We start from the raw sequence: 13356 nt of genomic DNA, 5'->3' as shown, positions 1-13356 counted from the left end.
AATAAAAGTTGTAGAAGACAAAATTTTCTACAAATTTAGCCGAAACTTGTTTTTGTTCGTCGAACCATTTTTGAAACAGAAAAGGTGCCGAAAATGGCGCGCTCACCTTAAAGTAGTATTGAAGGAATAACTAAGTAAAAAACCGTATAATAGACAAATTCAATTGTGAATCGCGGTTTATTATGTGACTTCTTTCACATAATAATTCATTAAATACAACATTCATAATTATTTAATACCTCATATTTATAAATATTGACTCTGCACTATGGTATGTATAGCTCAGCGCTGCATCTTCTGCGTTCTCTATTTTAAAAAAGGTTTCAGATAAAATTTGTAGAGAATTTTATCTTTTACAACTTTTATAATAAAAAATAATACGATTGAAGGCAAATGAAAGGGGATATTCTCAAAAAAACTGATTTTTGAGACCTTTGATCTTGAATATCTATGGACGCGCATACGTGACCACATGTGATTTTTAGGACAACATTTGTACAGTCAAAATAAACGTTTGTACAAAAATTCAGCTTATTCCGAGATTGACCACTTTTTTGACTAAGATGATCGGGTTATTTTTTGTTTTTTTCCTGTCAACTGATTTGCATTTCTCAAAAAATTTCAATCTTTCATATTATCCAAGGTGTTTCTTTGCATGTTAATAATTGCATTTAAGAAAAAAAAAAAATAATTAGCTGCTCTTCTGTTACCGTAAATTTTAGTTCTATAGTTATGTAAAAGTTGTGTAAATCATAATTTTACTGATGTTTAATTTTGTGTAAAAAATTAATTCGTAAGTTAAAAAAATTGGCTTAAAATGGCCCTTATCTACTTAATTTCCTATAAGTGATAAAACAAAGCTAAATAAAATTTCAGAATATACTCAACATTTTTCAAAGCAGTAAATAATTTAGGTTGTCCTTCGAAATTTATTTCATATTATTCATTAGATATAATAATGATCCTATTCCCGTTTCCTTTATTTGCAACTCTGTTAATTAGAAAGCTTTCGCTTATTGCAAGCGTCAAATATAAGTTTGAAATGAGATTAGTCTTTAAACTGACGCTAAACAACGCTCAAATTGTTCACTTGTTTTACAGAAATGACAATTTTTTAAGAACTGTGTATAGAATTTTACGAGAAGATTATGACTACGCCGAAATTCGAAAAATTCGCAAATCAATAAATATGCGATGTCGGATCATCTTAAAGCTACCAACCGACAAGTTATAGCCGAGCTAACCTCCTGAAATTTTCAAAAAATCATAGAAAACTTACTCGAACGATAAATTACTGTAGAAGGTTCAGGAGCGGCCATTTGGATGACAACATTTTCCATATTAAATGGAGTATATTTTATATTCGATTAATAAAAATTAAACTTATATATTACATTTTGTGTGTTTTTTAGGAAAATTAAGAGAATTTTGGAGAAAAGTGGAGAAAGTATTGGATACCAAAGAAAATTGGTAATATTACTTTAACACTTTTTATACCATGTATAGTATATTTATACCATGTATAGTATATACATAGTATATTAAGTTTAGTCCCAAGTTTGTAACGCTTGAAAATAATGATGCTTGGAAAAAAATTTTGTCATAGGTGTTCATAAAATCACCTAATTAGTCCATTTCTGGTTGTCCGTCCGTCCGTCTGTGGACACGATAACTCAAAAACGAAAAAAGATATCGAGCTGAAATTTTTACAGCGTACTCAAGACGTAAAAAGTGAGGTCAAGTTCGTAAATGAGCATCATAGGTCAATTGGGTCTTGGGTCCGTAGGATCCATCTTGTAAACCGTTAGAGATAGAGCAAAAGTTTTGTTTGAAACATTTTTTCGTAAACATCACTGTTTACCCGTGAGGGCGCCAATTAGGCGGAAATTTTATAATATGTACTATACTTGATTATCAGTTATGTATGTGTCACATGTTTGTATGTGTAATGTGATAAAGAAATCAACACTGACTATGCATGGTATTTCAACAATTAACTCAGTCAATTGTTTGTTTTCACTTGTTTATTTTAATTTAATCAAAAGATGTTTAAACAATTACTTAAAAACAAACTGTCAATTTTTATTTATTTATAAAATTATCAGTAACTATTAAATATTAAATAATTTTTTTCTATGCGTATAATAAATACTATTAAACATAAATATTATATTTCATAAAATTATTAATAAAATAAATTCGATTTAAAATTTATCATAAATTGTATTAATTATAAACAATGAAAATTTCCATTTATTATAATAAATATCAATTTTCAAAATAATTATTATAAATATATATATAAATTTTAAATTAATTAAATTAATAATAATTATATATTTTTATATTTAATAAATTCTCAAGTGTTCTAAATCATATCATATTTAAGGTAATATTTAATGTGAACAATCAATGAAAATATAATATGTGTTGGAATCAACCATTAACATTCCATTGGTGTGCTTTTTATTACATAGACCTGGCAAAATCCATCATTGACCCTGGTAGAAACGATTCTGGGCGCCTGACAGGGTTTCGTTCAATTTGCCCGGTTTGATATCAGGGCTCGACAAACCAACCCGGCTGTACGCCCGACCAGAATATAATGCGTTTTGAGGGTTACCTTGTAGGGTTTTCGATAGCCGGGACTGTGGAATCGACAGTCGGACAGTGATCGCGCACTTTCATCAGGAGAGCTTCTATTTTTTAAATATTTTATGTTTCAGTATCCTATGTTTGCAACTCTATAAAATAGAATGCTGTGTACATTTTAGCTTGTTTCAAACGTCAAATGTTATTTTAAGACATTCCATTTAAGGTATAAATCGTTAAACTATCGCTAAAAAACTCTCAACCCTAAAATTGTTCACCTTTTCTACAGAAACAACAGTTTTGTAAGAACTGTGTACAGTAAATCTGGCATTTTGACTGGAAAAAATTACAATGATGACTCTGAGGTTATAGATCGTTAGGGGGGCATGTAAATAACTTTAAAAAAAATTAAGAGAATTTTTCGTTCCGCTGTTTTTGAGAAAATCCAAAAAAATGGGGGAAAAAAATTTGGAATGCGTTTTTCTCGGAATCTATTGGTTTAAGGGAAAAGTTTTTCAAATAAAAAATGTAGAAGACATTGTCAGTTACATTTTATGTCATTGAAGCAACGTCATACGAGTTAAATTACAAAAAGTAGGTGGCGTTAAAGTATCAAAAAAAGGGTTTTCCACGGTTTTCATTAAGAAAAAATGATTTTTTTGTAAAAGTGTAAATGAAAAAGTTGTTTGACTCAAAATTAGCTTCAACTTTTATTTAAACAATTTTTTTGTAAAACTTACCGTTTTTGAAATACAGCTTGCTAAAAAATCTGAGAGTTAAGTTTTTTAAAATTTTGAAAAGGAGTACTTGATTTCCTTTTTATTTTCTTGGTTTATTTTAAACATACATTGTGCGTTGCATTTTTGGCCTATAGCTCGGAAACGGTAAGTTTTTCATAAAAATTGTTTAAATAAAAGTTGAAGCTAATTTTGAGTCAAACAACTTTCTCATTTACACTTTTACAAAAACATCATTTTTTCTTAATGAAAATCGTGAAAAACCCTTTTTTTGAATACTTTAACGCCACCTACTTTTTGTAATTTAACTCGTATGACGTTGCTTCAATGACATAAAATGTAACTGACAATGTCTTCTACATTTTTTATTTGAAAAACTTTTCCCTTAAACCAATAGATTCCGAGAAAAACGCATTCAAAATTTTTTTCCCATTTTTTTGGATTTTCTCAAAAACAGCGGAACGATCTATAACCTCAGAGTCACCATTGTAATTTTTTCCAGGTCCGGCCTTTTTTTCGTCTATATTGACTGAATCAGTATAGACCTATACGGAAAGATTATAGAGTCAATTTACTCGTCTTAGTATGAGCAAACAACTCGCATCATTGATTAAAAATTCATAGAAACTGTAAGCATTGGGAATAGTGTAAGTCGCATGATGAATGTTGCATCTATATCAACAAACCTGCATTGTTGGAGCTCCACAAGCTAACAACCGCCAAACTATACCCGAAATAACCTCCCAAATTATCTTGAACGAAGAAAATGTTGCAGAAGGTTCAGAGGCGGCCATAATTTTTCATATATGTATATTTAACATTCGATTTATAAAAATATAACATCGTTTACAATAAAACTAAGAATTAGCTTAATATTTAAATTGCTCCCGTTGAAGACGCCACTCAAACTTAAGACTCTTTAAATGTTGTAACAAAAACTATTTAAAAACAATCAATTTCAGAGAAAAAAATTTCAAGGTTGCAAATTGTTTTAACAAAAAATGTTTTGTAATAAGAATAGAAAAATTTTTTTCAAATCATATAAATATTTACAAATTTTTTTATAAAATAAAAATGTTATTGAACTTTTGCAATAATGATTTCCAATATTTATGTGGACTTTAGTTCTGATAAACTTGGTAAATTTAGATAATTTGTATTTTTCATTCTCAACTACAGCCTACACGTTGTAAGTTTAGTGAGCTCTGGGAAAAAAAGTTTCTCTGTGTTTAAAAATTTCTAACTTTATACTTTAGAAAATAAAATTTGCTAAGACGGCCATAAATTACTGTAATTATAATTTACTATACTTTTGATGAACATAAAATTTAATTTGACTTAAGAAATTCTTTTCTTTGTATTTCACGATTGAGTTCCAATCAATAACGAATAAAAGGACTCTGCATGATTAGCTAAGAAAATGACTTTCTGTGAAACTTTTCTGTGAAACCACCCCCAAAATGTTCTTCAGATCGTTCTGCTCAAAAGCTCTCACATCCACAAAAATTTTTTAACGAGTAGTTTACGAGCTACACAAATATTATAGGTATAGTATATGACTACCATGTGTGTGATGTGTGTGTGTTTCTGTATAGGTGTTTTAAATTGTATTGTCTTTTTAAGACGGTTGTCATATACTATGTAATAAATGTGTAGCTTTGATCGTAGCTCAAAAACTACTCGTTAAAAAATTTTTTGGGTGCAAGAGCTTTTGAAAAATCGTACGAGGTCGTTTGTGTTTTTGTCGATTTGTAGTTACCAAAAACTGATCAGTCACTTTACTCCAAGGCTATCATCTAGTTTTAAACTTTGTCATATAGGGGATCAGCCTTTAAAGTGATAATTAAATTGCCTTGACTGAAGTATTTTTGTAAATAAATTTTCCTGTTTCTAAGATTCATTGTTTCACAGAAATATATAATTATTTATGGAAACATTTTTAATAATAAATAATTAATCAGTTTTAAAACAATTGCTTAGTATTACAAAAAATGTTAGGGATGTGCCGAGTATGAGCACTGTGGCCGATTAGCCGGCTAGCTGGTTATCCGATACTAAGGAATCGGCAATTTAATTTACAGCGTTGTTTACGCTTAGTTTACAGCTTATTAGCGAGCAATCCGCAACCACTACCTGCGTGTGTGCAAAAAAGTCCAATCGATTTTGATGATTTATTTGTTTGAAAGATAATTCGATCGAGAGTGTTATCTATGTTTCAAGAAAATCTGCCCAACCGTTTGGAGATCATCACCCTCTTTTCTAGTTGTTTTTGGGTACGGAACCCTTGAATCAGATAGTTTTTTAATTGAAAATTGCCATCTTACCACTTTATTTTTCATGAAACATAAGTTCTATCCAATACGCTAAAAGTTAATAGAAACAAGTGTATCTTTTTGTTTCTCAATTTCCGAAAAATATAATCGATTAAAGAGAAATATTTGAACAGAATGTGACCTATATTGTCTAAATATTTATTCGATATAGAATATTTTAAAACAGTATTTTCCATATAATTTTAAATTTAGATAATGTTTTAGAAAATATACTACCGCATGCTATCTTCTTTACTAGACAAATATTATTGTGTATCTGTATATACAAAGCAATTTATTTACTTGTCTTCCAGTCAACCAGTCAACCCAAACAGTAATTACATTTGCTAGATGAAATAGATGTTTCAATACAGAATGTAAATTTCATAAACATGTTGTGTAAAAAAACGATGTTAATGTCAATAACTCTACACAATGGAGAGTAAAACAAGTGAAAACAAACAATTGACTGAATTAATTGTTGAAATACCATGCACAGTCAGTGTTGATTTCTTTATCACATAACACATACATACATGTGACACATACATAACTGATATTCAAGTATGGTACATACTATAAAATTTCCGCCTAATTGGCGCCCTCACGGGTAAACAGTGATATTTACGAAAAAATGTTTCAAGCAAAAGTTGTTGATTTTTTGATAAGGAACATTTTTTACATTTAAACTTTTGTTCTATCTCTAACGGTTTAAAAGATGGATCCTACGGACTCAAGATCCAATTGACCTATGATGCTCATTTACGAACTCGACCTCACTTTTTAAGTCCTGAATATGCTGTAATTTCAGCTTGATATCTTTTTTCGTTTTTGAGTTATCGTGTCCACAGACGGACAGACATCCGGAAATGGACATATTAGGTGATTCTATGAACACCTATAGCAAAATTTTGTGCGTGGCATCAATATTTTTAAGCGTTACAAACTTAGTATACCATGCATATTACATATATGCATGGTATAAAAACTAGTTTAAATTCTTGATGTTTTGAGGCACGTAGTAAAAAAATTGATTTAAATTTTGGATTACCATTTTGTAATTTTGTACTATGGCATGGCCAACTTTGACGCCTGAAGGTTGAAACCTGAATCACGTACATACGTTTAGACACTAGTGGCTAATCTAGAGTGAAATAAATCTAGATTAGCCGGTTATTAGGTCATATAGGTTGTAGCTCAATTACTCTGATTTCTCCCTGATCTAACTGGAGCTATTGAGAGAAACCGAAGTAATTGAACGTCAACGGAATCAAATCAGGACGTCAAATTATGGGCAACATAATTTGTTCATAGCAAGAACTGAGCACTTACAGTATAGTTGAGTTATCGCCACCTTTTCATTTTTCGTCCTCACACTATGTTAAGAGAGACAGTAGGCCAAAAGAGTTCATCTTCTATAAAAAAGGATCACAATGTTAAAAAGTATTCCATATTTCATTATTCGTTCGTATCGGATTTTATTGCGTCCATACCTGTCTCATGTTAATAAAAACATGTTACTGTCTACATTTAATGTTGGTCATTTTTCGATGTTGCCTTAAGGTGTAGCTTGCAGTTTAGAAGAGGTACTTCCTGATGCTTAGTTATACCTGAGCTCGTTAGCTTTCTGCCATTTCTATCGATCTTCTACACAATTTTGTCCACTGATTTAAAGAAGATCATGTGATACGCTTGAAACTAGGCCAATTAACATCAAGGCTTACATAATTTGTAGGTTCTCATAGCTTGTTATGTCGGGGATTTTATAATTGATAGGTTATTTCTAATAGTGAATCTATTGATTATAATTTCATACCAAACCTAGTCGACAATATTAACGCTGTCAAAGAAACTAGAAGGTTGTCAAAGATTTAACACAGTCAACTGTTGAATTATTTTGTTAGACAAAAATTTTCCTATATAACAGGGAGATATTTAAAAAATTTTTATGTCCAGTGGTGGAGCAAGACCTAAATTTGATGCGAGCATCTTGGTAAACTTTTCTTTTGCAATGTTAGACGTCCGTGAATTACTATTGAAGTACGAAGAGCCTAAATGGCCGAGCGGTCTAAGGCGCTAGTTTTAGAACGTTAGACTATTTAGACTTAGGTTGCGGGTTCGAATCCAGGCAGCGGCAGTGTGAACAATTTATAATTAATGGGAGTGCAGAGTTGATCACATTGTCGTCACTTGGATAAGAACGAAGCAATCGACTCCACCCACATCAATAATGTAATTGTAAACCCCCATTATTATTATTATTATTATTACATCATATTAGGATGTACTTCAATAGTAATTATCTAATTACATAATTCGTAATGATAATTGATCATTCAGTAAACAGCAGCCAACAGCATCCGTAGTTTTATCATCAATTACTTACTATATGTGACTGTATGTGACTTTCGTGTGTCGTCTAATGAACATAATGATATCTGACATTTACCTTTATTTATTTTCATTCTTGTTTTCTATTATTTGAGAATTAAACGTTGAGAATCATATAAATAAGAAATTATTTTACTCAAATTGTCCATAATTACAACAAAAAAAACATCCACGTGGATCAGAGGTGGATTATCTGTAAGGCTTCTGCGCTCTGTAACTTCACCTACATGATTTTTATTAAAAAGTTTTTCATACATCAATCAAAATATTATCGCTTTGTAGTTTTAAAAATATATGGGTAAACAAATAGCCCGACATAAATGGAGCAGTCTTGTGGAGATCTGGCACAATGATCTCCCCTCGAGGATATTAACTAGTTTCGAAATTTTTTTGGCTAAATAAAAAATACGCTTTCTTATATGGTTTATATGACATGGGGATTTGTTTTTTGAAAGATGTTTTTCACAGTTTTGGGCTAACATCAGTATTGTGGTCTGGAAATTTGAAGATACGATGTTTTTCTTTGGATATTTTTAAAGGTTACATTCTTAAGAATATGGAATTAAACAGATTTTTCAAAATTCGAATATTTTCGGAGATATATCGGATTTTTTGGAAACGAAGTTCGAATTGATCGCTTTGTACTACGAGCTTCTGGTGCTTCAAAAGAAGGCTAAACAGTTCGGATCGTAGAAATAACTTTGCATGACATTGTACGCGAAGGAGAAAAAGGCCCAATGTATGGATCTGTTATAATATTATACGAGTTACTCTGCCTGAATTTTCTCTCAAACTTAAACGCGTCTTGAAACTACATTTTTCGAGGTGGTTAGCATGATATCTCTAAGTTCTACTCCACCACTTCCTTTGAAATTTGGTGAGAATCTTCTTTATAAATCTGTCTATCGTCCGTCTGAAACTTGGATTAAACAAATTTCAATTTTGAGTATTTTTAAAACATTCGAAAAGGTAAAAAATGGATTTTAAAAACGACATCTTTACTAATTAAGAATTTTTCAAATGTTTTTGTTTCGGATCACTACAAGAACTGAATTCGTGTCAACCAGAGTGCCGTGTTTTTTTATCCACTATACCAGTCTGTAATTGGATGTGTAGTTGTTTTAATTTTAAAGTTTTGTTTTCCATTATTTTATTATATTTTTATAAATATGATATGAAAAAAAGCTACAAAAATGTAAGTTTGAAAAATGCCTACAATTTAGGATTCTAAACCAGAATACCCCCTTAAGTCCAAAAAAATTTGTGTGAAAACCCATGCAACACGACAATTAGAATCTCATGGAATCATTTGCAAAGTTTCTTTATATCCACTTTCAGGAAGTCAAGAATTATTTTTTACCATAAAGTAAAAAATAAATGCATATCACGTGGCATTGAAATCTTTTGCATTAAGGATGTTCCAGCATGGTATTTGCAGTTTCTATGTTAAAGCAATGGTACAATTTTTTTTTCGACAGAATTTAACGAAAAATTAAATTTAAGAATTTAATAATGCTTACTATTAATTCCCAAAGTTTCAGAAATTTTGACCGTTTAAAATGGGAAATAATCATGCCAACGTCCCAATTTCGATCAATTTACGTCAAAATTAATATCTCGAAAGTGAAAATTAATTTCTAAATTTTTTTTTTAGAATTGTATTGTATAAACATTTTTTTCTACTTTTTCTTCAATATATAATAATATCATAAAAAATAGTTGGAGAGACCGGACATATTACATGCTTTAAATGGGACATGACCCTCAAAATCGCGAACTTTGTCTTTAAATATCTCGCGATCTAAACGGTCAAAAATTATGAAATTTTAGGAATTCATAAATAAAGCTATTATAAACCCGAGAAAAAAAATTCGGCCAAATCTGTCGAAAAGTGATTTCATGCTGGTACTACCTTAAACACATAACACGCGCGAATGAATAATTTTAACATTAAAAGTGTGATTTTTCGATAATTTTCGCATATTAATAATAACAATATTTTATTGTTATTATCGCATATTTTAATACTAATAATATTATAATGAAAAATCTATTTAGAATTATAGTAATAACATAGGTTATGTTTGCGTGTAGTAATTGTGCAAAAATATTGTTCCGGTATTTAGTTTGATTTACCTTAAACTATTTTCCTTACCCATTCTACAGGTATTTTGTGTTATGAAAAAATAATACAAGAAAAAAAAAAGGGAAACATATATCTTATAGAAAAAATGGCCTTGACATTTATGAAATAAAATATAAATATCATATTTCTGATTAGCTTATTAACAACGTAAATGCAGTAAAATTCGATCAATCTTAAAGTTTTCATATAGAAAAATATTATAATCTTTAAGGGCATTTATTTTTAGAGTTTTAGTAAAACTATTTTCAATTAAACGATTGTTCGCTTATAAAGAAGAGTGTCTCAAAATTAAGGCAAGTTATTTAGATCGAAAACACAGATGTTTAACTAAAAGCTCCGTTTCTGGACACACGTTTATTATATCAAAATGCTTTTTATGGCACACTCTATAAGACACTCGAATATCGACCATTTGTCCCGATACAGTCGGTACACATCTAGAGTGAAAGAATATGACATTAAGTCAATTTCAAATGTTTCAGGTCTGTTACAAAGTTGTTACAAAAATTGGTTAAAAAAGAAAAATGAGATAAACCGCGAACTTTTTAGTAAAATCTGGTGGAATATATTTCTTAGATGTCAAATATCATTCGCAAGCCATGAATTGAATGCGCAAATGTCTTTATTTGCTAATAAGCAATAAATTTTTAATTAAATGAAACGGTTCATGTAAAGTTGACTTAAAAATTCCATAAGTAGGCAACTTGTATTACGTATATGTTATACATGTATAAAAGTTTTTCGAATGATTAACCAACAGTCAGCTATAAGAAAAATATACGTAAACCAAGTTGCCTAGTTATTAATTTTTTTAATTTATACTTTTGTGTGGACTGTTTCATTCAATTAAAAATTTGTTGTTTATTGAAAATTTGTTGTCAAGGCAGGCAATTTTAAATAAAAGCTTGATTTTTTTTATACATGAAGATGGACTAAATCTAAATCCATTCTGAAAATTTTTGTGAGGGTTGCCCAATTACCTAAATAAATAAATGACTTCGAAAGTAGGCATATTTAAACATTGGTCTTATGGTAAGACGGTAAATGGATTATATGTTTTCATCGATTTTTCCAAAACTAGTCGTTGGAAATTAAAAAATAGACAACTTAAATTAAAGTTAAAACTTTTATAAATTATTGATAACTAAAAGAACCCGTTGTGCACGACTATAATTTTTCAATTTTGATTGAGAATTATGTTACAACTTGGCAATATAAGACGAAAAATTTATTCTTATTTATCGTCTACATTCATGAAATTATAACAAAATTCATCATCAAAGTTGAAAATTAGGTACAAATAATTTTATCCCAAAGTTGCCTTGGTGCCGGTACTACCTTAACAAATAATAAAACTGAGCTCTTTATTGAATTTTCCTAAATCTGATACATCTTTGAATGTACTATAATAAATAAATTATATAGACATAATAGTATTATATGGTAATAAAAACATTTAAAAAGTGAATGAATTATAGACATAGTTATAATATTAATACAGAAATATGTTATTATTTCTATGTCAAGATTAAATCATAAACAAAGTCATGTATATTAATTAAAAAAAATAAAAATAAATTATAAATATTGATAATTCTAATGAAGGTTTTATTATTTATCAACCCAATAGGTATAAATGTTATTAGCTTATTGTAAGGTGAATGTACCTATTTATGCATATCTATAATAAATATTATTCAATATTTTTTAAAACTTCCCCATTATGGGTTGCTCTATACGATCTGAAGAATAAGCCTGATTTTGATTTGAAATTTTTTGTATATTTTATTTTCGAAATTCGGTCTATTATCTAGAGTGCAACGCCTCGTAGCTTTTAGCTTATGTTAGAACAGCGAAAATAATTTAAAATTTTATAGATTTATGGTAATTTGCAAGAAATCAAGTGGCAAATAAACATGTCTGCCTGCATGAAATTCAGAATGGAGTCCAAGAAGAAATAAAGTATTCTTTGTGTTAATCCAGATTATTAACTAACTATTTGTGTGCCAAATTTCAACTCAATCGAGTAAGCCGTTTCAGCACGATTGACTTCTGACTTCAGGATTAATAAGAATAAACTTCCCAGAATTCTGGAGAGTCCTTAGTTTCATCGTATCAAATTTGGCAGGGAAAAAATTTGATGCTTTTAAAAATATGATCAAAAGACTTTGACGTTTAAATTTGTATACAAAATTTAGTAAACAAACTTAAAAAATAAATAAATAAGTTAATGTTTACTTACAAAAAAGTAGGTTGAGAAAAATTACACATTGTGACTAGAGCACATATGGTCCACTTGGTACAGGAGCTTGCCATGAATTCAAGAGATCCGGGCTCGAATTCTATCATATGTGTATTTTTTTCTCTTTAATTAAGGATGTTTGAACATGACAACAATGTTTGATTTAAAGACTAAAAATTTTTAATAGATTGACTTTTTACACAGAAGAATATGTGGTTAAAATTTAAACTTAGGTATCCACGTAAATTTTTAAGAAAAACTCATTAAAAATCGATATAAAATACATTGCTCTTATGAAAAAAATCGGCATATATTGAAATTTTTTGATAATTTTAACTTGGAACAAATGAAAAAAAAATTTTTTTAATAGAAAGTAAACATATTAGCAATGACATAGAAAAGAAAAAAAACCGAGTGTTTCCATCCATTTAAGGGATGTGCAAATCGGATAGATTTACGGCTGAAATTATTGTTATATTATTTTCAACTTTGACGATGAATTTTATTATAACTTCATGATGAATGTAGACAAAAAATAAGAATAAAATTTTTCAGTATCTGTCTTGGTTTTTATAAATATCGATAGATGAATAATTAAAACAAAACTTTTAATTTTCAATATTTTGAAAATTGCGCCTGATGTCGAAAAAGATAATCATACTTTTAGAAATTAATTGATCATACGCGCTCATACATCCTGAATGAGAAATGTTTAATTGAAGTTTTGGTTGGAATTTTATTTCAGACAAATGTACCAATTATTCTCATAAAAATATATTGAATATTTTTTAACTTCCTCATAATATAAAAAAAAAACTTTTAACAAAAAGAAAACCGACTTCAAAAGAAAATCTTTTCCAAAATAAATTAATATGCACTAAAAAGTAAAAAAATAATTTATAATATAATGTAGTTAAAATTATTGTTATTTTTGGA

General features: G+C 29.1%; 1 protein-coding gene across 1 annotated transcript in view; it reads right to left on the bottom strand.

Annotated features, from left to right (window-relative positions):
- LOC123294957 (calbindin-32) overlaps positions 1-13356 on the bottom strand; it is a 158724-nt gene that overhangs the window by 30898 nt on the left and 114470 nt on the right. The gene's annotated exons all lie outside the window — the stretch shown is intronic.

This window comes from Chrysoperla carnea, chromosome 1 (genome assembly GCF_905475395.1).
Source record: "Chrysoperla carnea chromosome 1, inChrCarn1.1, whole genome shotgun sequence".
Classification (NCBI taxonomy): domain Eukaryota; kingdom Metazoa; phylum Arthropoda; class Insecta; order Neuroptera; family Chrysopidae; genus Chrysoperla; species Chrysoperla carnea.
The sequence above is the reverse complement of the archived record's forward strand: the minus strand, read 5'-3'. Positions and strand labels throughout refer to the sequence as shown.